General features: G+C 42.1%; 1 protein-coding gene across 2 annotated transcripts in view; it reads left to right on the top strand.

Moving 5' to 3' along the window:
* Positions 1 to 6054: 6054 nt before the first annotated feature.
* Positions 6055 to 23622, top strand: part of Lrrc8c (leucine rich repeat containing 8 VRAC subunit C) — a 77733-nt gene continuing 60165 nt past the window's right edge. For both annotated transcript variants that reach the window (XM_048351935.1, XM_048351936.1), the window contains exon 1: positions 6055 to 6185. The gene's annotated coding sequence lies outside the window, so the exon portion shown is untranslated. The remainder of the gene's footprint in view (positions 6186 to 23622) is intronic.

A 23622-nucleotide genomic window follows, 5' to 3' on the forward strand; every position in this document is an offset into this window, starting at 1 on the left:
AAATGCAATGAATGAGTGATTTAGTTCAGTTGTTTAACACATTTTGATAGGATGTCTGTGATTGAACTCAGCTCTGACAGGGTCAGCCAGAGATGGCACTGGACCCCACTGGCCCATAAGACTGCTCCCCCATACTCCAATCTCCAATGCCATTTGTAAGTGACAAATTCCCAAGCTACCCATTCATTCTGTCCAACTTGACTACAAACTGCAGTTTCCCACAGTCTTTTCCCGCAGTTCAGTCATTTGCTAGAATGGTCTACAGAGCAGTTTACTTTCTGGATGACTGATTTATTGCAAATATATCAAAAGGACACATGAGCAGCCAGATGAAGAGATGTAAAGGCAGATCTAGGAGGTTCTGAGTGCAGATCCTGAAGGCACTACCCTTCCAGTACAAGGATGTGTTCTAGTTCAGTAACCTGGAATCTCTCTGAACCCCCTCCTTTCTGGTTTCTTTGGAGGCGGGATTAATTAAATCACTGGCACTGGTGATTGGTAGAGCTGAGATTTTCCAACTCTTTAATGATAGGTTGGTTCCTCTAGAAATCTGCCCCTATTGATGTTTCTAGTGGCCATCCACAAATTATCTCTAACATAAACTCCTGAGTGGGGGCTGAGAATATGGCTTAGTGGTAAGAGTGCTTGCCTCACATATATGAAGCCCTGGGTTCGATTCCCCAGCACCACATATATAGAAAACAGCCAGAAGTGGCGCTGTGGCTCAAGTGGTAGAGTCCTAGCCTTGGACAAAAATAAGCCAGGGACAGTGCTCAGGCCCTGAGTCTAAGGCCCAGGACTGGCAAAAAAAAAAAAAAAAAAAAAAAAAAAGGTCAATAAACTCCTGAGTGGTTGGAGGAGACTTACTGTAAATTCTTAAAAAGATAACGTCTTTTCTTTTTATGCTGCTTTAGGAACAGAGGACAAAATTCACACAATGTAACAAAAGCTGTTCCCTTTAAAGCTCTAATCACTTAAGAAATGACAAGCTTTAGAAGATGTGAATCATGAAAAGTGGATGGCTATGAAAACATGTACTTCCTATCTCATAACTTAGCAATAAGTGTCATATGAAAGTTACTTAGCTCTCATCAGCACATTTGAACAATTATTCTAAGAGTAAGACTTTCTCTGGTGTATTTTAGATTGCTTAACCTGAAAATCAGAAACTTTATGATCATTAAAAAGTTGATTTTCAGTAATGAAGTGCTTTTTTCTTTCTTTCTTTTTTTTTTTTTTTTAATTTTTTTGCCAGTCCTGGGCCTTGGACTCAGGGCCTGAGCACCATCCCTGGCTTCTTCCCGCTCCTAGCACTCTGCCACCTGAGCCACAGCGCCCCTTCTGGCCACTTTCCACATATGTGGTGCTGGGGAATTGAACCAAGAGCTTCATGTGGAGGAGGCAAGCACTCTTGCCACTAGGCCATATTCCCAGCCCTGAAGTGCTTTTTTTCAATTAAAGAACAAGCTTTAAATCCAGTTCCTTTAGGAAGAAGCACAAATGAACACAATTTCAAAAATAACTGAAAAAGCATACACTAACCTTAGTGAATATGTACAATAGGTTCAATTTGAGAAAAGCAATCTTCTCCTCAGAGGACTGAGCTGTGGTTAAATGTAACTCAAGAACTAGATTGGCCCTCATGCAAATCCTAACTCATTCATGGTTTGTTACCTAGCCAAAGGTCATATAACCATGATTGTAGTGGGCTTTGGTTTTCTCCACTGTCCATTGGAGAATAGTGTGTACCTATGGTGGCTAAATGAGACGATGCATAGAAAGTGAGTACTTAGCCCATGCCACATACACTGTAAGTGATAATCCAGTTTCACTATTTTCAAAGCAATTTTTTACCAACAACTGGGACTAGACAATTCTCTCTTATGGGGAGGAAGCTAGAATATACAAGGCCAATTTTGGAAGAATTTTTCCTAAAACTTTAACGTATCTTAGGTCTTTTGCACTAACTTTTTTTTTCCTTTTTCTTGTTTTGTGTGCAGGTAATGGGGCTTGAACTCTGGGACTGGGTGCTATTCTCCCTAAGCTCGTTTCCTCAAGACTGGCACTCTACCACTTGATCCACAGCTCCATGTCCAGCTTTTTGTGGTTAATTGGAGTTAAGAGCCTCCCAAACTTTTCCTGCCTGTGCTAGCTTCGGAGTGGGATCCTCAGATCTCTGCCTCCTGAGTAGCTAGGATTACAGGTGTACGCCATGGGTGCCCAGCAGCACCAGCAATTTCAATGGTGCCAAGTGAAGGATTCCAAAACTGTTGCTAAAAGTGGGTTTTTCGCTTGCAGCTATTAATTGTAAGAAAGTGCTAATGGTTGCAGAAACACTAAGAGCTGAAACTTAAAACACAGGATGTTTTCTGTTAGCTCGCTTCCTTCCCACAAAGCTCTGAGAAACGGGCTGGGGAGCAGATGTGCCCAAGGTGTGTGCAGAATGTAGGGTAAAACCCTGCTGGTGGTTTGGGGTTAGATTCAATTTCACTTCCACTATTACCAGGCCATAGCAATCACGATCAAATACAGGCAGAACAGGTTCACCTGAAATAATTCCAGCACTGAAAAATCAAGTGTGCAGTAGATACACACACACACATGTGCACACACACATAATATATAATTCTAGTATAAACTATTTTTTTAATGTGCTGGGTTTGGGGCTTGAACTTGGGGTCTGTATGCTGTCCCTGAACTTCTGTGCTCAAGGCTAGTGTTCTACCACTTGAGCCACTGCTCCACTTCTGGCTTTTTGGTGGTTAATTGGAAATAAAAGTCTCACATATTTCTTGCCTGGGCTGGCTTTGAACTTCAATCCTCAGATCATGGTGTCCTGATTATCTAGGATTACAGGTGTTGAGTCATGTAGGCTGCATGGAAATGGTCATAATAGCCCTGATAGTATAATCTTTATGAATAAAAGAGACAGGTTTTGGAGCCTCTGAGTTATAGTGAAAGTTAGGATCCACATCAGAAACAAAAATTTTACAAAGCTATTCTTTCAGCATTGAATACCCAGCCCTGTGGGAGGTGCTGATGAAGGATGATGGCTGGAGACAATGATGTAGTCACTTTGCCCAGTGGCTCACAAACTTGGTAGTGAAGTAAACATTTAGAGAGATTGAATGACAGCGTACTCTGCCTGGTAGGTGCTGAAAAAGCTTCGAACTGAGTGCCATGGGAACACAAGGAAGGGGGAATTACACTTGCTTGGAGCCTCAGAGTTCACAGGGAAAAGGACTTTTGAGCTATACTTCCAAACAATGACCCAGCCCAGCCTGAGTTTTTCGTGTAGCTAACAAAACAAGGTACCATGTAGCCTACAGGATATATTTTTACACGCTTGTCACAGATCTGAAAAGTAGGTATGTTTTCATAGGTAATGAAGAAGGTCAAATTTAATGACAACGAATGACACAGGATGCATAGGTTTATGCACAGGTTCCCTGTCCCCTAAATTCTGAATATCACGAAGTCAGGGGTAAGACTTCTGTTTCTCTGAGATCCTGGGACACATTCTTCACATAAGTTGATAAAATGTTGAATTTCCCAGAGTCTTACAGGGGAGCTTGAGAGAGTGGGTGACTTGAGGGCTCAACTGAGGTGAGAAGGCTAGACTTTGGGTTTACATTGCTATAAAGTAAGAAAAAGTGTCCTATGGAATAGAACACAGTGGCTGTTAGAACAGTAATGTTCACAATTTTTTTTTTTTTTTTTTTGGCCAGTCCTGGGCCTTGGACTCAGGGCCTGAGCACTGTCCCTGGCTTCTTCCCGCTCAAGGCTAGCACTCCGCCACCTGAGCCACCGCGCCACTTCTGGCCGTTTTTCTGTATATGTGGTGCTGGGGAATCGAACCTAGGGCCTCGTGTATCCGAGGCAGGCACTCTTGCCACTAGGCTATATCCCCAGCCCCACAATTTAATATTCATATGCATCACCTAAGAAGGCAAGCACAGAGTGATCTAAGCTTGACTTGCAGGAGGTTCAAATCCTGCAAAACACCATTGAATGCTCTTCCAGTTCCTTAGATTTTAGAGCAGTGAGGGATAGTACTTACAAAAACTTCTCCAATCTAGTATATTTAAGTATATTATCCAAGTCTCCTAGCACCCTTATGGTAATAGATTCATAGGTTAATTAAGACTGAACTGGGTTAGAGGTATGGCTCAGGTGGTAGTGCCTCAGCCAGTGAGCCACAGCTTCAGATACCAAGTTCAAGTCCTGATCTTACACAGAAGGGAAAAAGGAAGGAAGGAAAGGAGGGTGAAAGAGAGAAAAAAAAAAAGCAAGCAACCAAAAGGCTGGCCTGGGCTGGGAATATGGCTTAGTGGTAGAGTGCTTGCCTTGCATGCATGAAGCCCTGGGTTCGATTCCTCAGTACCACATAAACAGAAAAAGCCAGAAGTGGCAGTGGTAGAGTGCTAGCCTTGAGTGAAAAGAAGCCAGGGACAGTGCTCAGGCCATGAGTCCATGCCCCGGGACTGGCAAAATAAATAAATGAATAAATAAAAAGGCTGGACTTAGGGTCATCTCCCACAGCGTAAAGGGTTGTAAGTTCATCTATCTTCCAAGGCCAACAACATTCCTGGAACTAAAAACTCCTATTTTGACAGTTAAGGAGAGAAAACAGTTAAAAGCTGAAGAGAAGAAATTAGGTCAATGTTTCTTTTCAATTTTAGATTAGAAGTACAAAATGATATGACTGCTTTCTGAAGACTTGATGTGTAAAGGTGCATAAACAAAGTGATATGGTTACTAGTTGTCTATTTCTCTGTGATGTGAGTAAATGTACAGGTGTATATACACCTGTCTCTCCCAGACTACCAAGACAAGGGTAAGAGCAGTAGTTTAACTGGTGGTTTATGCTTGTATTCCTAGATACCCAGGAGACCTGGAGGATGGCTGTTTGAGGCCAGTAGGGGCAGGAAAATTCACTAGACTCTACCTCCAAAATAACCATTAAAAACCTGGGCTGGAGGCGTGGCTCCACGGTGAAGCACCAACCAAGCAAGCTGAGCAAGCCTTAGGCCCTGAGCTCAAATCTCCAATACTGCCAAAAAAAAAAGGGGGGGGGGAAGCTGCTATTGATGAGGTATTTCCAGAAGACTCTATTCCACAGTAATCTTGTACATTTTTTTCCGATTGGCAGACGTTAATCCCCACCCCCCCCAACAATACGGAGAACTGCCAGCTTCCAAAATGTCAGCGTTTGCTTTTTCATTTCTAAGCTGGGAGTGTGGGGGGGATGGGGAGGAGGGAAGCGGGGTTCAGTTCAATGGATGAGGGCGGCCCCTCCCCCACGGGCTGTACACAAGTGGTTCGCGGTGCTCGCCCAACTCTCTTGTACACAGCCCCAAAACCATCGGCGGAGTTTTCAAACAGAGTCTCACCGAAAACCTGAAGCTTAGAAATCAGGGAGGACGTGGGGGCAGAGCTGGGGGACACCCGTGGGGCAGGTAGGGGCTCCTGCTGGAAAGGAGGTTGGCTGTCAAGGGGCTCACTCAGGTGACTGCGTTTTGCCTTTCTCCATCTCGATCTCTCACAACGCCCCCTCTGTCCCCGTCGGTCCTCCGATGAAGGGGTGTGTCCATCCTCACCCCGCTTTCTCGGGGTTCCTCCGAGCCCAGAACCCCGGGTTTCCGCGCTTCCTCAGGGCCGGGGTAGGGGGTCCCCGGAGTTGCCCCCTGCCCCCACCCTGAGTCCGCCGGGTGGACAGATAAGAGACGGGGCCGGCGGGAGGATTTGTGTCTTTTTCCCTTCCTCCCCCTCCCGGGGCCGCTGCCCCGCCCGGGCCCGGGGAGGCCCCGCGGGGAGGAGGTTCCCGCGCACCGCCGCCTGCGTCACAGGGGGGGCTGGCACCGCGGGGCCGGGCGGGCGGCGGCGACCCCGGGGCCGGGCGCTGGGCGGCGCTGGCTGGCGGCCGGGCTGCGGCGCGGGGCGGCGCTGGAGGCGGCTCGGAGCGCGGCGGGGCGGAGGCGGAGGCCCGCGGGGCGGGGCGGGGCGGGGCGGGGCGGGCCCTGAGTCCCGTCCGGGAGCCCGCGGAGAGGACGAGGAGGGTGGCGCCGCCGAGGCCGCAGTGCTCGGGCCGCGCCGAAGCCCCGCGCAGCGGCCCCGTGGGTGACGCCGCCGTCGCCGCCCGCCGAGCCTCGCCGGAGCCCCGGCCCGCGCCTTCGCGCCCGGAGGTAAGGGCGGGGACCGCGAGGGGGTGGCGGGGACCCTGGCGGGTGGCGGGGGCTGGTGAGGACCCGCGGGAGGATGGCGAGGACCCACGGGAGGATGGCGGGGGGCGGCCCGCCGGGGCCACCGGGCTCGATCCGCTGGGCGCACGCGCCGGAGCCCGGGCTCGCTCGCGTCCCCGCCGCCTCCCGGCTGTGGACGGCAGGACGGGGTCGCCCGCCGGGCTTGGGGGTCCCTGGGACCATCGCTGCTTCAGCCCCGGACCCGCCGAGCGCCGCCCCACCCACCCCACGCTAGCCCCGCGCCAGGGACCCCTGCGCCGGGAACCCCCGAGCCTGGCGCCCCAGCTGGGCGCGGCCCCGGCCGCTCTGGGGCCTGGGACGGGGGACACATGGGGAGAAAACGCGGTCACGGCGGGCGGCGGCATCGCCGTGAGCTCCCCTGACCCGTAAGCCCGGAGACCCGGCGCTGCCCTCTCGGGTCTTCCCCCTGCCCCAGCTTTTCAGCACCGGAGGGAATGTGGAGGTCCTCCGGCGACCCGCGTGTCCTCGCTCACCTGCAGGACCCGAGGGGACGGAAGCCAGGCGTTCGGGCTGACGGGGGACTGCAGCCCCGGGCTGCCTCCATCCCCCCCCAGCCGAGGAGGCCCCGCCCCATCCTCCTCCTGGTTCCCATCCAGGAGGCAGCCGGGGGGTGCAGCCTTAGGAGGTGCCCTGCGGGTCTCTGCACGCCCTGCCTTCCCTGATGCACCCCACCTGCCACTCTATTACTTCCTTCAAGCCCAGTACCCTACCTAGCTTGGCAGTGGCCAGTCAGGCACCTGGCCCACCTCCTGGTGCCGATATCTCGGGCCAGACTTGGGTTCAGGTGCCATAAGCACTTTTGTAGCAAACCAGTTAGGAAACTTATCTCTTTAAAGAGATAAGAACCAATTCATCTTTATGACAGTGCTAGGCGTGTGGCAGGGGGAGGCTTGAATTATCCTTGAATGATCAAAACCTGGGGCAAGGGGGTAAGTAGAGGAAATTGAAGACTGCAGTCGAGTAAGAAATTCAGCCTTAACCAAAGACCCCATGTGTAGACCGGTAGGTGATGATCTCTTAAAGCTTGGACAGGGCTTCAGCATGGATGGGGCATTAAGGTGACATTATGGATGACAGAGGAGAAAAACTGACAGTAATCCTCTTGGCTCGCTCTTGGCCAGCACCATCGTGTTACACTTATGTATGTTCTCTTTGTTTTCTGATGACTTGTAGAAGGCAAACAGTCTACCACTAGGCCATATTCCCAGCCCCTTCTGATGACTTGTAGAAAACAACTGAGCCTAAATTGTAGTGTGAACTTCACAGCAGTAGCTCAGATTCATAAACCGCAAGAGATGTGTGTGTAAAGTTAGCAGATTAGGTTTTTACAACTTGATTGTATTCAGATTTCTTGTGGCTAGCTTAAACAAAGAAGGCCAAGGAGGTGGTGAAGAGCAGTTTTTTGCAAAGATGGATAATTTCCAGGGCTCACATAATAATAGACTGGCCACAGGGGTCCACAATCCATTGCTTAGATGGGGGTAGCAAGCTTAGTTAGAAATTTCCTTTTCTTTCTCTTTTGTATGGCTAGGGATTGAATCCAGCACCTCCCACATTCTAGGCAAGCGCTCTACCACCAAGCTACATCCCAGCAACAATGTTTTTACTAGTAGAATTACTCAAGCTCTTGTTAATGGTACTAACCTGTGTTTTCTCCCATTGTCTCTATATGTTATTTAATGAAGTATATGTTTAAAGAAAAATTCTTTTAGTGAAAGACATATTAAGAGATCTAAGAAACGATCACTTCCCACATAAATGATATTTCTTTTTAAAAACAACGCAGAAAATATTTGTAACTCCTTTATAAGACCCAGTTTTCATCAAATTATTGTGACATCTTTTAAATATTTGGTATCATTTTTAAGTGATAAGCTAAAGTTGAAAAAAAAGGTAGAAACTGATACTGACAAGATCTATATCAATTATTTCATATGGTACATTGCTATTATATAGTCTGGTTGCCTAATATAATCCAGGTACCTAAAACACTCTCAGGGTTTTGACAAATTCATAAGAGAAATGATGCCTGGATTCATATTTTACAGAAAGAAACAGAGTTTGTGACTTGCTAAATATCAAACCACTAGGTTGTTGCCTAAATGTAGACAAAGCTTCTTATTCTTAGTGATGTGTTTTGCTCCTGTTGTCTAAACGGGCTTCTTCTTGGTGCCCAAACTGGGGCTTGAACTCATGGTCCTCATGGAGCTTTTTTTTGCTCAAGGCTGGCACTCTACTACTTGAGCCACAGTTCAACTTCTGGCTTTTTGGTGGCTAATTGGAGGTAAGAATCTCACAGACTCTTGCCCTGACTGGTTTCGAACAGGTCTCTCTTGAGTAGCTAGGATTACAGGCATAAGCCACTAGCACTCCTCCTTCTTATTCTTCTTGACCTAAGTTTATTTGGACCTTGCCATAATGATTGTATGAATAAAGGCCCAGACTTTGCCACATTCCCAGGATGTAGCAGAGTTTGAATATTGAAGCAGGGCTGTCTGTTTCTAAAACTGTCTTCTTGCTACTGGTATCATTCAATGAATGATTCAAAATTCACCATAATGGATGCCTACCCATTAACTCCTCTCGTTCCCACAGTGAGGATAATCTCGGGGCTGCCTCAACACACTCCTGAGCTTTAATACTCTACCCTTGGAATGTTGTCCATATCTCCAGTTCTGGGTCACTTAAGCAAGTAAGGTCACAGACTACATGGTTGTCCTTCCATCCTCTTGATTTCTTCTACAGGAAATTAAAATTGATATGGGGTAAAGAACATAGCTTCAAGTGCTTTCAAGTTCTGTTTTTTAGAAGAGGGCGGAGGAGCTCACTAGTGGGACTGCTTTGAGGCCTGGTTTCCTCTAATAAGCCTAACTGAATTGGTGTGTGAATGAAATGCAGCAATGCACCTAAAAGGACAGCTTCTGTCACCTGGTAGGGCTTGGGAGGATTAGCATCCTTGTAGCCTTGCTCTGATTGCTCTTCTGTAGGTGGATGTGATGTGCACACAGTGATTCGGCAGGACTCTTAGTAATCCACTCCCCATGCAGCTGTACTGAAATCTCAATCGGTTTTTAGCATCTTTAACTTTTGAGTCACATCCTTTTTTTTTTTAAAAATCTTGAATTAGAAACATGGAGACACTTTTTTGTAGTTTTTCCTTTGTCCTGCATTGCACTTTTTAGAAGATTACTAGCAGTATTTCAGTCCATTGGAATGTGTGTGTTTTGGCAAACACGCTTTCCTGTTTTCTGTCTCTTGTAGTCTCTCAACCTTGCTTATCTCTCAGGACGCCATGACAATGCCAGTATCTCCCCACTGCACACTTGGCCTTGACCACGCCCCTACCAGCTGCCACGCTTCGGCTGAATGTGCCTCCTTCCTCAGCTGGGCTCCTCCATCTAAATCTTTGGTTGCTTCATTTACAATTTTGACAACATGTACCCCAAAGCTTTTTAATTTTTTCAAATTACCTTCCCAGGTAATGTCCTATGAAAAGCTGGACTTATTTCTCAGGAACATTTTTTATTTCTGTGTTAGCTTTTGTCATTGGTTTTTGTTTAGATGATCACAATGGCTTCTGTTTCCTGAGAGATCCTTGCAGTAAGTAGGAAAGACACCCAATTGTTTTTCCTATTGCATGGTTGGTAGTTCCTTATTTTGAGCCTGTCTATCTCATTCTCTCCTAATTTAATAGGCCTTACCTGTCAAATTAGCAGAGAAGTTCTTAAAGTGGAGGCCAATTAGGCACACATAAGATAGCGGTGTTTCATTAATAAATTGCTCCCTGAGTGATGTAATAATTAACCTTGATTGCAAACAGATTGAGCACATCAATAGCATTTAAGTAGTTGGCAGGGGAGGTGGGGTAAGGAAGGGTTCAGATGGATGTCTTTAATTAGGACTTGGATTTCCTCAAGAGGCACAAACATCCCACCCCATAAGTTTGAGGTGGTGAACAGGGCATATGCACACCACTGGGTTGGAAACAGAGCTGTGGAGACAGCAACCAGAAAGGATCACTCATTGCTGGCAGACCACAGAGTCTTCTTACACACAGGAGAGGGAGAAAGAAAAGCCCAAAGAATGAAGCATGAGGGCTAGGGTGTAGTTCAGCAGCCAAGCACTTACCTATCCCAGGGCTAGCACAGCAAGGCAAGGGACTAATCCCAGAACTTGTTGCAAAGTCATTTGGCATGAAAAGATTGAAAAAACCTAATTTTTTTTTAAAAAACAAAGCTCTTTTTAGATGCCAGACATTAAAAAACCCTGAACTATCTTATGAATATAACTTAAGTCTGAAGAGTAAATTTAGGAGTATTTTCTGATCTTTGTTTTGTTTTTTTGGTGCTGGTGATTGAACGACTGAGCGACATCTCTAGTTCCTGGTGACCACCCCCCCCTTTGCCCCCCACAAAGGGTTTAGTAAGTTCAAAAACCAATTGTTGGAAAACTATTTTAAGGCTTAGGGAAGCGACCGAAAATGTCTTATGTGACCAAAGTCTTTTATGCCAAAGAAATCCAGGAGGGTTATATGTTCTTTAAAGAACCTTTGTAAGAACCCAAAAGACCCCAAATTATTCTCATACCAGAGACATTTCTGAAGGAGGAAAATGAGTTTGGCTAAGCCAAATTTGCCTGACTTTTCTCTTTTGTGTTTCTCCCCGCCCCCCCCCCATAAAGTATAAAGCCACAGGTACTTCACATATCTGTTATAGACACACACCCCTTCACACAGACACGCACACACACACACACACATTGCTTCTAGGGCTTGAACTCAGGGCCTGAGTGCTGTCCCTGAGCTTTTTTTTTTTTTTTTTTTGCTAAGGCTAGTGCTCTATGACCTGAGCCTCAGCTCCATTTCTAGCTGTTTTCGTGCTTAATTGACAATCAGAGTCTCACAAATTTTCTTGCCCTGGCTGGCTTTGCACTATGATCCTTAGATTTCAGCCTCATGAGCTGCTAGGATTACAGATGTGAGCTATAGGTGCCTGTTTGTTTAAGATATTTTTATGCCTCTTCTTCCATTCTTACCCATTTTTTTCCAGAAGCAAAGATTGTTTAGAGTCCATAATGTCACACAACCTGAATATTATGTCAAATCTAAAAGGCACAAAATTTAGCATATCGATATGTTTTTGTGTGAATGCAAATGATAACTTACAAATCCTCTGCAGCTATACTGCTACTTCTTTGTGTTTATGAAGAGAATATTATATTGGATCTTAAACTGAAACATATTTAAACACTATTAGGCTCCTGCTTGACTAATTTCACATTGTCAAAATTGTTCAATTGCAATCTCCCAATGCATCCTCTACCTGTAACTCCTTAGTTTCTGGATGGATATCTTCCCCCAATCTTAACTCAGTCAATATCCTCTGTTCATTTATGCCAGGCTGAGAGTGCTGTGACATTGGGCATTCATTCTTGTGACTGGTTCATTACATATAAGTTGCTTTGTGGGTATCAAAGAATTTACACGTCCAACCACTTATTTATAATCATGAGTTTCAGGGCTAGAGCACTAGCCTAGAATGTGAGAGGCCCTTGTTTTGGCCCTCAGCACCGCACATATGCACTTGCAAACCAAATGTTCCATTCACAGCAAGTAGATGACTGGTGAGGGTGAGACCCCTGAATTGTCCTTGGCCTTCTCACATCTGGACCTTGCCCAGCTTCTGCCTTTTCATCTCTGTTGTTGCTAGAGAGTCTGTTAAAACTGACCAAGTCACTGTTAAAATCTTGTTACACACCTGTAATCCTAGCTACTCAGGAGGTTGAGATCTGAGGATTATAGTTCAGAGTCAGCCCAAGCAGGCTTACCTCCAATGAATCGCCAAAAAGCTGGAAGTGGAGCTGTGGCTCAAGTGGTAGAACACCAGCCTTGAGCACAAAATCTCAGGGACAGTGCCCAGATCCTGAGTTCAAGCTTCAGGACCAACATAAAAAAATGACAACAGGAGCTGGGAATATGGCCTAGTGGCAAGAGTGCTTGCCTCGTATACATGAAGCCCTTGGTTTGATTCCTCAGCACCACATATATAGAAAAGGCCAGAAGTGGTGCTGTGGCTCAAGTTGACAGAGTGCTAGCCTTGAGCAAAAAGAAGCCAGGGACAGTGCTCAGGCCCTGAGTTCAAGCCCCAAGACTGGCAAAAAAAAAAAAAAAAAAGACAACAAAAACCCCCAATGTGTTTAACATCTGGAGCCTGTCTCTCACTGGCCTGCTCCAAACAACTTATCCCTTATCTCCTCCATGCCTTACCTTAACCATATTGCCCTTTTCCTTTACCCTCAAGCCTCCCAAGGTGTTTGTCTTTGAGCATCTTTTCTCTCTGCTATTTGGAGCAGCAGTGAAACTTGCTTGAGGGCAATGTCTTTGTCTCTAGTGTCTCTAGTCGCATGCAAAGTGCCTGAGAGAGAGAGAGCTGCTCCACAAATTCTCCTGGCATAAATATCAGTGTATACTTTCCAGTCACGTTTCTTACCTACCATCTTGGACTATACTTATTCTATTCTGGGAATGAAATTTGCTAGCATAATTAGAAGTCGTTCTTTTTAATAGAAATAACTATTTCATGAAGATGTGATAGGAAATTAGGGAAATACACCTTTAAGTAATCATAAATTAAAAGCAAACATAAGAAACATGAAGTCAGGGTATCCTAGTAAATCCTAGGTTGAAGTCTTTAAATCAGATAAAGATATGAGAATGCCTGGCTAGTCCTCTCTGTGTGTGTGCATGTGTGTGTGCATGCGTGTGCATGCGTGTACATGTACACCAGGCCTGAGGCTTGAACTCAGTGCCTGGGTACTGTCCCTGAGCTTTTTGTGCTCAAGGCTAGTGTTCTGCCACTTTGAGCCACAACACCATTTCCAGATTTTTCGTAGTTAATTGGACAGGCTTTCCTGCCTGGGCTAGCTTTGAATCACAATTCTCAGATCTCAACCTCCTGAGTAGCTAGGATTACAGGCTTTAGCCACCAATGCTCGCCCTCTTGTGTATCTTAATAACTTGTCATAATAAAGAAAAATTGCTCTGTAGTCGTTCACAAGTCTGTGAGAGGTTTATTAAAATTAGAAACAGTCACATAATCTTCTTTTTGTTGGTACATGAGGAAAATGTAACTTATACACCCAGCTTCTGGGAAATCTTACAGAAGGTTATTTAGTCAATAATAGCATGATTGTTTTGAAGCCTTGAAGTTTGACTTCATTAGAAAAACATTGTCAAACAAATTTATTTTACTTTCTGTGACATTAGCAAGGTCAGTAGAAAGTGCTACTCACTTAAGGTTAAGGGAATGCTGAGCAGCACACACAGCATTCTAGTTAATTCCCTGCTATATGGGTTGTTTTGAAGAGCTGCTATCATCTGTCCATAGGGGCATGCGAGGTCTAGATCTGTGAAGTATTTTAGCATTTTATCAATGGATCTGGATGGTATCATAGGAAACATATTTATATAACAGACTCCATGATGGACCAAGTGCCTTGGTTTTAAAGCAAAGATTTGAAGAGCTCGGCAAAGGAAAATTAATACAATGAAAGGAAACAGGCAAAACCAAGCAATTAAATTAATTAAAGGAAACTGTAGGGTGGGACCTAAGAAAAATCAAGTGGACAATCTACGTAAATATACTTGATGTTTGGGGGTTTTATTTACATTGCTATACCACCAGTAGTTAGAAGAGTGCACAACATGTAGCAAAAGGCCAATAAGTGTTTTTTTTTAATTAATAAATGAATGAAATTCAAGATGGAAAAAGACTGTCATTGGCACAGAAATAAAATATTATAAAAGATTAGTACTAAATAATAAATTGTTAGGAAAATATTTTGGACAGACAATTTGCCAGCAAAGTTTTATTTTGGTCTTATATTAAAAAGATTTCTGGTAGGTCCATCTAAAAAATGTGGCTTCTAGATTACTAAGTGGACTTTTTTTTTAAATTACAGCTTCAAACTGTAACCTCTCTGTACATCACTTTGACAATAAATAAGAAAAAATAAATAAAATATATTAAAAAATAAATTACAGCTTCATCCTTGCTCTTCTATTGTGTTCTTTCAAAAGAGGTTATTAGAAGCTAGGAAGTTAGGTTCCTATTTATTTGTTGAAATTATATTTTGTTATCTTTAAGTAGTTGTACAAAAGAGTTACCATACAGCATTTCAGTTTGTAAGTACAATACATCTTGGTCAGTGTCACTTTTCATCCTTCTCCCTCACCCATCCCAACCATTCCCTGTCAATTTCCTTCGTTTCATAGGATATTAAGTTTTTTAAAATTTTTCTTCTACATATTTTATTGGTATTGATAAGCTGTACAAAAGTTTCATTTTGACCTATCTGTATACGCACACGTGGTATATTGATCACATTTCTTCCCTTCATCATTCTCCCTCATCCCCTTCCCCCTCTCTGTCCCAAACTAATCTCAGCTAGCTTCTTTGTTACATTTTCATACATGTACATAAAGTATTTTGACCATATTTTTGCTCCTTTACCTTCTCCATCCCTCTGGAGCCTGCATCCTGGACAGGACCTGCTTTGCATTCTTGTCATTCTCTTTTCCCCTCTTTGGTGTATGATACCTGTTCAAAGAGGTCTCACTGTGCTATTTCACTCATGCATATGAAGTGTTGTTACTGGATTGATCTGGTTTACTCTCACTTTACTCCATCCCCTCTAGACTTGACTGACCTAGCCATCCCCAATAAAAGAAAATGTCCTATCTCCATTATAGTTAATTTAAAAATGGTTTCAGCATTTTAACCACAAATCTATACATATATATATATACATACATGTATATATGTATACACACATTTTTTTTTTTATAGAAGTAGATTGTAAAAATACCTTGGTGGTAGGTCCTGTCCTAGATCCATTTAGGTAATCTTTACAACTCTGTCTTGGCCAAGGAAAAGTCATTCATTCCATTTGTATGTTAAGATCATTGGATTTATTTCCTACCCATTCATACTTGTACAATCACAGCTTGGTGATCATCAGCGATGTCTGAATAAATGCTGTTTGGCTCCATCAGGAAAATTCTCAAAGCATAAACCAAACTAAGACTGCTTCAAAGTCAGTATTTCATCCTGTGTATGTATGGAGCTGGGCTTCTGTATTTCATGTTGTCTCTTACTTAGCATATTTTACTTGAAAGGTGCAGCACAAAGTGCATAGTAACTCATTTAAATAATCTTGTGGTGTGATTGTGAGCAAAGGAGTTCCTTTTGGAGATGCTAGAGTTTTTTCTAAATGTTTTCATTGCTTCTTTCTAGCTGGCAGTGATTGTGCCTGTAGTATTTACCACTGTGACATCCCTGTTTTTATAAGGACCTTCTTTTTCCCTAAGATTCTTGTTATACTTGGAAATTCTGTTACTTACTACCTCAAAAGTTGAGCATCTGAAGACTGTGGTTTTGTATCTAGGAAGGATTTGTAGGCATTGTGACCATTTTTATTTTTATTTTTTATTTATTTATTTTTTCTCAAATTTTTATTATCAAACTGATGTACAGAGAGGTTACAGTTTCATACGTTGGGCATTGGATACATTTCTTGTACTGTTTGTTAATTGTGACCATTTTTAAAGTGTAACAACTAGTATCTTATTAGTGTGATTGTACTCTCTGAATGTGCAGCATGTGACAAAATAGCCTATTCAATTATATACCATTAGGAAGTAGAGTTCTACTGAACCTATGCAGATCACTACATTACAATCAGTTAAATGGTCCAGGTGATGAGTGATGATTGCTGTTCTCTGTGGATTTGTGGATGAGGCAAATCACACATGTGTATCACACATTTAAGGAGAGCATAGACCCTATGTTACAGATTAGAATAAAGTTTATCAGCCAGGCACTGGTGGCTCATGCCTGCTATCCTAACTACTCAGGAGGCTGAGATCTGAGGACTCAAATTTAAGACCAGCCTAGGCAAGAAGATCTGTGACTCTTCAATTAACCACGGATAAGCTGGTAGTAAAGCTGTGGCTCAAATGATAGAGCACCAGCCTTGAGTGAAAAAGCTAAGGGATAGTGCCCAGGCCCTGAGTTCAAACCCTAGTGTTGATGCAAAACAAAACATCCGCGCCTAAAAAAAAAACCACACACAAAAAAAACAAAAAACTAATAGGAACCAAAACAAGAAATAAGTAATGTGAAAAGAAATATAGTCATGATGAGTTAACAGATAAAGATTCTCACAAAGAACTGAGAACAATAAAAACCACGAAATGGGGGCTGGGAATATGGCCTAGTGGTAAAGTGCTCGTTTCGTATACATGAAGCCCTGGGTTCGATTCCTCAGCACCACATATATACAAAAAAGCCAAAGTGGCGCTGTGTCTCAAGAGGTAGAGTGCTAGCCTTGAGAAAAAAGAAGCCAGGGACAGTGGTCAGCCCCTGAGTCCATGCCCCAGGACTGGCAACAAAAGCAAAACAAATAAACAAAAACCACAAAATAGAAAAATCTAAAAGGGAAAATCTGTTGGATAGGCTTAACAGCAAATTAGAGAAAATCAATAGGAATTGTGCAATCTAAAGAACAGAAAGAAAAATAGTTGAAAACACTGGACAGAGCCACCTTGACATCCAGAACAATATCAAGAGTATAGCAGTGGTTCTTTTTCTAAACTGCCTGAGGTGCCATGGGGAAATGCTTTGCTACTCTTTTGACCCACCAGCTGGGCAAGAAAGTCCTTGAGACTATCTCCAATTAACCCCCAGACATTGTCCAAAAAGAATTGTACTCTTTACCTGACTTATGTGAGACTCTTACCTCTAATTAACCACTCAAAAACCAGAAGTGGCACTGTGGCTCAAGTGATAGAACTCTTGCTTTGAGCACAGAGAGGCTCACTGGCTGTATCCAGGCCCTGAGTTCAAGCCCTACAATTGACAAAAAAAAAAAAAAAAAGAAAGAAAGAAAGAAATTCTGTGAACACAGTAGAATTTGAAACCAGTAACAATAAGATAAGTTGAAATATATCAATGACTTATAAATAAAATCAAGAGAACTCTAAGATATTTGAAACTGAATGATAAAAATGTAGCATTACTATTAACAAGAAAAACAATTAGTCTTGTTTTACTGTTAATAATCATAGAGGTCATAAGCATTGTAGACTAGATTGACAATATACATCAAGGGGAAGATTTTTTAAATGAAGAAAGCAAGAGAGGATGGGCTGGGGGTGGGGAGAGGAAAGGAGGAAGAAAAATGAGGAAGGGAGTAACAAGTATGACAAGAAATGTATATATATTCACTACCTTAGGTAACCCCTCTGTATATCATCTTGACAATTAAAACAACAATTAGTCTTGGCCAGGTGGCTCACAACTAGTCCCAGTTACCTGGGATATGGCAACCAGGAGAATCATAGTTCATAATTTATTGGCAGTATCTTAGTCAATAACCTTGCTCCTATTTGGGAGAATGAAGATAGAAGGATCTGAGGCCACATTAGGCAAAAATGTGATATGTCACCTGAAAATAACTGAAAGCAAATAAAAAACTGGGGTGTGTGGCTCAAGTGGCAGAGCTGTAGCAGAATTCAAACCCTGGCACTGCCAAAAAATAATGATGAGCTATAGCTAGTTAAGTCAATGATAGATAGTAGATAGATGGATGTGGTTTCATAGAGCTTGATGTGCTTATATTAGAAAAGAACCAGTACCTGCCTGGCGAGTGCAAGGTCCCCCAGTTCGATCCTCAGCTCTGGAAAAAAAGAAAAGAAAAGAAAAGAACCATTTAAACCTGGTGAAGTGGTAGAACACTTGCCTAGCATGCATGAAGCCCTTGGGTTGAACCCCAGTATTGGAAGGGAGAGTAAAAAAAAAAAAAATTTAATATTCAGTGATCCTTTTATTTTTTTACAAGAAGCTAAATGGAAATAATAAATACTAGAATCAATGAAATGTAGAGTGGATAAAAATAAGTCAAATATTTAAAAAGATGAATCTGGAAAAATCCAATAAAAAATTGAGATCTAAGGTGAAGAGAAAAGTCCAAATTACCAAGTCAGGAATCAAAGACAAGTATCACTGTAGACTCTTGATACAGAGGAAATATTTTGAAAATTATATGTATGCCTGATACATTTGACAATGTAAATATGGGGGAAAGGCCCTGCAAAACATAACTGACCAGGTTAAACAAACATAAATAAAATCATAAACAAATACCAATAAGAAAAGCTTCTTACAAAAGGGGCTTAACTCCAAAAATGCAAGGTTGGCTTAGCACTCAAAATGATCACTCACTGTAATACACCACATTGGATTTTCTCCCTTATTGTCTCAGTGGATGAATTTAGCGTCCTGAAAGTGTTTCTCATAGCAGAGCCACATGTAATTACATGTTGCCTATCCTCTTTTCACTTGACAGCTTTTCCTACAAAGTGCGTACAATAAACAGAATCTGCTATTTTTGACCTAATGAAGGATGCAAGAGCAAGTCAGTTACAACTAATTATTTCTCTCATTCTTTAACTTGTGGGTGCCACATCCTGGATTTTATAGGAGAGAAGCAAAACCTTGGGTGCTACCTAGATGCTGTGTCAATCATGTTTTGAGTAGAACCTTAAGCTCTTGGTTGGCTTTTTCCACTCATGTCCATTGCGCTACTAATTGAGCCATAACTCTAGTTGGTTAATTGGAGACAAGTCTCTCAGATTCACCTTATTGGTCTGAACTTGGTACATGATCTCAAAGTGTAGAAATGCCTTTAAATAGTGTCAGGTGAGTGTACAGATGGAGGCCTTAGTAACAACCACATCAGAATAGAAATGTCAGACACATTTTCCTGACACATAGAAGTGGGTGTCAAGTTATTCTGCTTGTTTCCTTTCTGTTATCTATAATTGTAAAATACAAAAAAAAATACAAAATTAACCCTTCTGGAAGACACATTTAGGTTAGATGAGAAAATAGGTAACGTTCTCTTTGGGTATAACATACAATAAGTAAACTTTATATTGACAAAAGACCAAACTGAAAATAATTTTTCTTTCCCACCAGTAATTTATTCTACCTAACTATTTAAAGATAATCTTATCTCAATGTTATTTTTTAATGTAAATCATGTAAGTTCAACAGTGGTGAATGACAGTACTAAAGGGTTTGATTTTACTTTTTTAGATATAATTTTATTGTTATTATTAAGGAATTGTACAGAGAACTTACAACTCCATAAGTCAAGTAATGAGTACAATTCTTCTTGGACAGTAGTCACCCCTTCCTTCGCTTTCCCTCAGTTTCACCCTCTCGTCTCTGCCCACAAATTGCATAGTTCATCTTCCACATAGTGTCCACTGAAGGTCATGACTTCATTTGATCTCCCTCCCTCCCTCCCTCCTTTCCTCCTCCCTTCCCTCCCTTCCTCCATTTCAATGTGGTTTTAGTTTCAGTGATTAAAAACCCTTATAAGAGCATGTTAAAGTCAGGACTTAGTCTTATTTCAGTGCTATGAAGTGCAAAATATGCTTATGTATGGATATGATAAGTAAAAACTATTGTATAGTGATTATTATTATTATTATTGTTTTTTTTGGCCAGTCCTGGGCCTTGGACTCAGGGCCTGAGCACTGTCCCTGGCTTCTTTTTGCTGAAGGCTAGCACTCTGCCACTTGAGCCACAGTGCCACTTCTGGCCGTTTTCTGTATATGTGGTGCTGGGGAATCGAACCCAGGGCCTCATGTATACGAGACAAACTCTCTTGCCACTAGGCCATATCCCCAGCCCCTATGGTGATTATTTTATTACAAATTGTTTATTGAGTTCACAGTGTTAATATTACTCTGTGATCTCAAAATTGCCTCAAATTATAGTTTACATTGCTACTAGAAAAAGAAAGAAAGCACCGTTCATATTAAAAATTCATCAGAACTGGGGATAGAGGTCCAGTGGTAGCACACTTGCTTAGTATGCATGAAGACTTGGGTTTGATTCTAAAACCACAAGAACAAAACAGAACAAAACTTATGAGATAAATAGAACATTCCATGATCTTGCACAATTCAGCACTATCTAAAATTTACAGCCAATAAAGAAATGTTAGTTGCAATTCAGTATTGTTGAGTACATCTCTAGTCTTAATATTTTTTTATCGGTCATGGGGCTTGAATTCTGGGCCTAGGTGCTGTCTCAGCTCTTCAGCTCAAGGCTAGTGCTTTACCACTTGAGCCACAGTGCCACTACCAGTTTTCTGGTGGCTAATTGGAGATAAGAGTCTCCCAGACTTCTCTGCCCAGGCTGACTTTGAACCATGACCCTCAGATCTCATCCTCCTGAGTAGCTAGGATTACAGACATGAGCTTAGATGCCTGGCTTAAATTTTTAACTGTCTTCTGTAAGAGATAGAAGCTTAGCATGCCAGTTAAATAGGCATCTATTGGAGAATAATAGGATGAATGAAAATGCATCTTAATAGCCTTATCTGATTGCACCATATACCATTTAAATTATAATTTACTTACACAGCCTACAACCAAATGATTTTTAATATCAAAAAATTGTATGACTTTTACATCATCATAATCTAATTTTGGCACATATTTGCCACCCCAAAAAAGAAATCTGTACCCATTAACTGTCACTCCACCCCTCGCTTCCTTGCTCAAGGAAATCAACAATCTATTTTTGGCCTCTGTGAAGTTTCCTATGCTGGGAAGTGGTATTATGCAATATACTGTTTTTTGTCATTAGCTTCTCTCATTCCATATACATGTGAGGTTTGTCTGTGCTATAGTATGTGTCACACTCCCCCATTTCATTTTATTATATATATATATATATATATTTTTTTTTTTTGCCAATCCTGGGGCTTGGACTCAGGGCCTGAGCACTGTCCCTGGCTTCTTTTTGCTCAAGGCTAGCACTCTACCACTTGACCCACAATGCCACTTCTGGCTTTTTCTATATATGTGGTGCTGAGAAATCGAACCCAGGGCTTCATGTATACGAGGCAAGCACTTTACCACTAGGCCATATTCCCAACTCACACTCCCTCATTTTAAATGGTCAAATCATAGCTTGTAGCATGGCCTACTGCATTTTGTTCATCCGCTCATCACTAGACATTTAGGCTGTTTCCACTCTTACTCTTAGGAACACTAGCTCCTATAAAGATTCATATAGACTTTTTATGTGGACGTATATTTTCATTTCTTTGGGGGTAGAGATATATAGAAGTAGAACTGCAAACTGGTATGGCAGCAATGTATTTGATATTTTAATGTAAATGAGGTATAATTTTGCTTCATGCCTGAAACTAGAATAAAATCATGGCTAAGACATTTAACGTTAATGAGATTCAGCAAGCCAGTTTATTCATAATTGTGCCAGGAATGTTGATTAAACTTCATATTTTATAGATTGTATTTGTAGTTGTTTACAAGATGCTCTTAAAATGTCCTACCTAACCCCTTTACACTTTGGGTAAAAAGTTCTAATGAGGACATGTTGAAAGGGCTGATTAAAGCTGATCAGGAAGCTATTTATATTATTTTTTAAAAAATGTCTTGTTCTCAGTAGCCTGCATACTGTTCATTAACTCCAAACTTGTTTTTTTTTTTCCATTTTTTTCTTTAATGTAGTAGGTAGAGGGAGGATTTTTCAGATTCTCATATTCTAGGTGTTTGTCAGTGCTTATTAGCTCTGCCTAGAAAAAGTAAATTCCAGCTATTTGGATGACATTAATCTTTCTGGAAGGAGAGAGAGAAGTGAAACATTTTTCCCTGGTTAACATTTCTGGCACAATTTATTCTTTGTAGGGATGGAGGTGGAGGACATCTTCTGATACATTGTATATTACATCTGTTATAGTCTCTTAAGGCCTACTTTTTTCAGTCACTGTCAGCTACACATCTGGCAGAAAGTCCCTTTTAACACCATGTCTTGAAATCACCCAGGCAATGTTCCCCATCTTCCTTCATTTCACAGTGAAACCATTTGTCTTTTCCTATAACACAGGACTAACTCCTGGGATCCTAGAACCTTCCTTCTTACAGCTTTTCAAAGCAGATGGGAAACTATAAGCCCAGTGGTACCTAAGAAAGCAACTCCTTGACCAAAAAGATAGGATATGCAACTAGCTGCTGACACACACAGAGCAGACAGATACAAGAAACCTGTGGGGCAATTTCTGTCTACATTCAATATTATTAGTGCAAATATGTACACGCACACACTCGCTTCAGGCAAAACACAAAACTCTTTTGAGCTGTTTCTCAGGATAATATTCCAAAAGTTAAACATGACCCTTAAGCCAAATGACCGTGCTAAAGTTTTATTTAACTCATAAATGAAGGAGCCAGTAGGATGGCAAACAGGTTCAAAGAGAACTCAAGGAGACATTTTTCAGAAAAATGTCTGAATAACATTGCCACATTAGATGGTAGAATAGGAAATGTACTTCAGAGAAATGAAAATTGAAATGTGTTGAGTTTTCTCCTGGACAAACATGCAAGTCTGGGATTTAATCAGAAGTAATTAGCAAATCAGCAAAGGGCATAGTTCCTTAAATTACCTTTAGACATATTGGCCAAGTGATTCTTCAGTAGTACAATAAGACTCTTAAGTAGTACAATGGTTATCCTTTTTCCTCATTCCAAGTTTTTTTTTTTTTTTTTTTTTTTTTGCCAGTCCTGGGCCTTGGACTCAGGGCCTGAGCACTGTCCCTGGCTTCTTCCCGCTCAAGGCTAGCACTCCACCACTTGAGCCACAGCGCCACTTCTGGCCTTTTCTGTATATGTGGTGCTGGGGAATCGAACCTAGGGCCTCGTGTATCCGAGGCAGGCACTCTTGCCACTAGGCTATATCCCCAGCCCGCATTCCAAGTTTTTGATGGTTTTTATATAATGCTTATAGAGCATGTCTCAGAGACTTTGCAGTCTTAAATTATTGACAACTCTACAGGCCTTTCTGTAGGTTTTAAAATATATATATATATATAGATAAGTACCTTATTAAAAATTTAAAATGGTGGGTACCATCCTAGCTTCTGAGAAGGTTGAGATCTGAGGGTCAAGGTCTGAAGCCAGCCAGGGCTGGAAAGGCAGTAAGTCTATCTCTAGTTAAGTACCAAAAAAAGCTGGAAGTAGAGTGGTGACTCAGTGGTAGAGCGCTAGCTTTGAGCAAAAAAAGCTCAAGGACAGCGCCCAGACCCCATTGTTCAAGCCCCAGGCCTTGTACGCACACATGCGTGCGGCACTCACACACACACAATTAAAACGGATGAATATTCATTTAAAAATAGTAATGAAGGTATTACATGTTAGTGCAAATAACATATTATATGAAAATGAATGTATTTTTCAAAAAAGTAGAGTGAGAAGCTGCAG

The sequence above is a fragment of the Perognathus longimembris genome, chromosome 7 (genome assembly GCF_023159225.1).
Source record: "Perognathus longimembris pacificus isolate PPM17 chromosome 7, ASM2315922v1, whole genome shotgun sequence".
In the NCBI taxonomy this organism is placed as follows: domain Eukaryota; kingdom Metazoa; phylum Chordata; class Mammalia; order Rodentia; family Heteromyidae; genus Perognathus; species Perognathus longimembris.